The 4293-nt window shown below is 38.5% G+C and overlaps 1 protein-coding gene across 1 annotated transcript in view; it reads right to left on the bottom strand.

Moving 5' to 3' along the window:
* LOC109919186 (plasma kallikrein-like) overlaps window positions 1-4293 on the bottom strand; it is a 37322-nt gene that overhangs the window by 3311 nt on the left and 29718 nt on the right. The gene's annotated exons all lie outside the window — the stretch shown is intronic.

Genomic DNA, 4293 nt, shown 5'->3' with positions numbered 1-4293 from the left:
CATGTTCCGCCTAAACATTTCAATGAAATGTTGACACATTTACCTTCGATGGTCAATGTTCCAATCTCTTGTTAAAAAGGTGAAAAATTGACACCTGCTGTCCTCAGTGCACACTTTTTGACAGTAGTGGACGTCTGGTGCATGGACTGATTCAATGTCATTTCCAGGAAAATCTACATCAGACAGCAAATCACGTACACATTCTGTGATAAAATTGTTTTGTGTTAATATGCTGTTTATTAGAAATGTATATGAAATTGTGAAAGTTTTTAAGCAGACCCTCATCCAGTCCATACTCCAGTGCACTGCAATTTCCTTCCTTAACGTGCATTGACCCAGTTCACTTTTGCGGGTTATTCTTTGATTTGTTTCCATCATGGTCCCAGGCAGTACAATCCTGGTCACAACATCTTACTTCATGTTTTTTTTTCCCTAATGTCTCCTCTTCTTTGTTTGTGAATTACCTCATATCTGATTCCTCTGGTAATTTACCTTTCTGGCCCTGGAATCATCATCATTAACTCCCTCCCCACATCCTTGCAGGAAATAAACCATGGTTTAAAATAGGCATAACCAATGCATATGCTGCGGTAATCAGGTGTGAAGGTTTCAATTACCTTCCCTATTTTCCCTTTTCAAATGATAAACAAACAAACATCGAATTTAGGAACAGGAGCAGAACTAGGATCTTTCGTTTTTCAAGCTTCCTTCATCATTCAATAAAATCATGGCTGATCTGAATAATCCACACATTTCCCGAGGCCCAATAACCTTTCAATCTGTTGCTGATCAAGAATTTATCTACTATTGCCTTTAAAATGTTGAAGGACTCTGTTTTTATTCCCTTTTCAGGAATTGAGTTCTAAGGTCTCCCAACCTTCTGTAAAAAATAACTTCTGAATTCTATCTTTAATAGGTGACCCCTTATATTTATAAACTGTGTGTTTTAATTCCACTTGATTAATCTCTGACTTTCCAAGTGCAAGTTAATTCTGTCTCTCAGAATTGCTTCCCATAGATTATCCACCATTAAGGTTAGATTGACTGGTTTATAATTTCCTGATTTATCCCATATTTCCTTCTTGAATAACAGAACTATATTGCCTATCCTCCAGTACTCTTGCACCTCTCCAGTGGCCAAAGAAGAATTGAAAATTATTGGCAGCACTCCTGCTATTTCCTCTCTTGACTCACTCAACATCCTGAGATGCATTTAATCTGGACCTGGTTTTTTATCTACTTTTAAGCCTGCCAGACACTCAGAACCTCCCTGAATCTATACTATTTTCTTTAATTGCATCACAGTCCGTCTACTTGATTTCTATACTCACATCATCCCTCTCACTAATGAATACTGTCATTTAGAACCTTACTTTTATCATGTGGCCCCACATGCAAATTATCACCGAGGTTCTTAATGGACTCTACTCTTTCCCTCGTTATCCTTTCATCCTTAGTATACTAGTAATATGACTTAGGATTTCCTCTTTATTTTACCTGTGATTGTTCATTCATACCTCCTGTTCATTCTCCTAATTTCCTTTTAAAATTTCCCCTTGCACATTCTGTTCTCCTCTAGTGTTTCTGCTATTGTGAGGCCTTGGTATTTGCCATGAGCTTCCCATTTTCTCTTTTTCCAATCCCGTACATCCATGATATCCAGGATTTGCTGGATTTGTTGGTACCACCCTTCATCTTTTTTGGAACATGTTGGCCCTGTTCTCTTCATATTTCCTACCTGAATGCATTCCACAGCTCTGATACAGATGGGGTAACAAGCAGGATAGACAAAGGGAAAGCAATAGATTAAATATAGTTGGATTTTCAGATGGTGTTGGATAAGGTACCACACATTCGGCTATTTAATAAGAGCCCATGGTGTTGGTAGAAGTATATTAGCATGGACAGAAGATTGGCTAATTAATAGAAGATAGTGAGTTGGGATAAGGGGAATATTTCCTGGATGTAACTACTGTAGTGCAACAGTGGTCAATGCTGGGGCCACAATTATTTACAATGTATATTAATAACTTGGATGAGGAAAGTGAATGTAGTATGGCCAAACTTGTAGATGACATAAAAATAAATGGGAAGTCAAATGATTACAATGCCACAAAGAGTTCACCGAGATGTACAGATAGCTTAACCAATTGGTGAAAAAATGGGTAAATGGAAAAATAATGTGAAAAATATAAGGTTACGTACTTTTGCAAGATAAAAAGAGGAATATTATTTAAATGCAGAAAGATTGCAGAAAGCTATGAAATCGAGGGACTTGAGAGTTTTTTAAAACTTATTCACAGGATGAGGGCGCTGCTGGCTAGACAGCATTTATTGCCTATCCCTAATTGCCCAGAGGGCAGCTAAAAGTCAACCACATTGCTATGGGATTGGAGTCACATGTAGGCCAGTCCAGGTAAGGATGGCAGTTTCCTTCCCTAAAGGACAGTAGAGAACCAGATGGGTTTTTCTGACATTCAATTCATGGACATCATTAGATTCTTAATTCTAGACATTTATTGAATTCAAATTCCACCATCTGCCATGGTGGGATTCAAACCCAGAACATTACCTGGGTCTTTGGATTAACATCCCAGCGATAATACCACTATGCTATCACCTCCCCACAAGTCCTCATCAATGAATCACAAAAATCTAGCATCCAAGTTCGCAAGGGTAATAGGGAAGGCAAATAGAATGTTGGCCATGACAAAAGCACATAATCAGATCTTTAAATGTTTCAAAGTACATCACAGCTGATAAGCCACTTTGAAGTAGGTCACTGTTGTAATGAAGGAAATAGTGGACATTAAGCAAAGTTTTAATGGCAATGGAATTTGTTTTGGTAACCTTGGCAGATGGATAACTATTGGCCATGGCATAAGGAATAGCTCTTCTGCTTTATTTTGTGATAGTGCTGCTTATTTTATGGTAGGGAAGCTTTGTTAAAACTACAAGAAACTAGTAAGACACAGCTGGAATGCTGCAAACAGTTTTGGGCCTCTTATGTGTGGAAAGATATACTGGCATTGCAGATAATCCAGCGCAAGTTCATTCAACTGGTTCTGTGTATGAATGGGTTTTAATATGAGGAGAAGTTGAGTCTGTTGGGCTTGTATTCATTGGAGCTTAGAAGAGCAAGATGCAACCTTCTTTAAGCTTATAAGATTCTCAGGGGACTTGATATGTTAGATGTGGAAATGTTGCTTACCCTTGAGTCTAGCACCAGAGGGCATAATCTCAGAGTAAGGTGTCCTTTTAAGACAGAGATGAGGAAGAATTTCTTCTCTCAGAAGGTTGTGAATCTCTGGATAGACAGATTTTAATCAGCAAGGGAGTCAAGGTTATAGAGAAAAGGAAGAAATGAGGAGGTGAGGATTATCAGATCCCTCATGACATATTGAATGCAAAGCAGACTCGATGGGTTGAATAGCTTACCTGTGCTCCTGTGTCTTATGATCTTATGGGCATAGAAAGAAGATGGGTGAGGTGACAGGAACCAGCGTATAGGCACAATCGCATCATTTTCTGATTGGAAAAATGTAATGAAAGGTGTGCCACAGGGGTCGGTGCTCCAATTATTTTACAATTTGTATGAATGATTTGCATGAATGAATTGATTATGGTAACTAAATTTGGTGAATACACAAAGACAGATAAAGTTGTGTAGGGAACATAAGGAGAGTATTAAGGGAGAGAAGATAGATTAACTGAGCAGTTGAGATTTGGCAAGTGGAGTTTCATATAAGAAAATGTCGAAATGTCAACTTTGGCAGAAGAATAGTAAAGAAGCATATTATATAAATGATGAGAAATTGCAGTGCACTGAGATAGAGAGGGGCATGGGTGTCTTAGAACCTGAGTTGCAAAAAGTTCATCTGCAAGTACAACAAATAATTAGGAAACCTAATAGAATGTTGTCATCTATTGCAAGGAGCAGTGAATACAAAAGTAGGGAGGTTATTCTTCAATTACACAGGGATTAGTGAAGGATACAGTGTTACAGCTGCCAAGAAGGTGCAGAGACAGATCAACATTAACACTAAAAAAGTCCATTCAAAAGTCCGATAACAATGGGAAAGAAGCTGTTCTTGAAAGAGTAAAAGTAATATCCATCAAGCTTCTTTAATTAACTCAAAATAATTGAGATAACACAGTGTGGAGCTGGAGGAACACAGCAGGCCAGGCAGCATCAGAGGAGCAGGAAAGCTGATGTTTCGGGTCGGGAACCTTCTTCAGAAATGGGAGAGGGGAAGAGGGCTCTGAAATAAATTGTGAGTGGAGGGGCGGATA

Source organism: Rhincodon typus, chromosome 1, assembly GCF_021869965.1.
Source record: "Rhincodon typus isolate 14 chromosome 1, sRhiTyp1.1, whole genome shotgun sequence".
Taxonomy (NCBI): domain Eukaryota; kingdom Metazoa; phylum Chordata; class Chondrichthyes; order Orectolobiformes; family Rhincodontidae; genus Rhincodon; species Rhincodon typus.
Note: the sequence above shows the minus strand (reverse complement) of the source record. Positions and strands in the feature narration are given on the sequence as shown.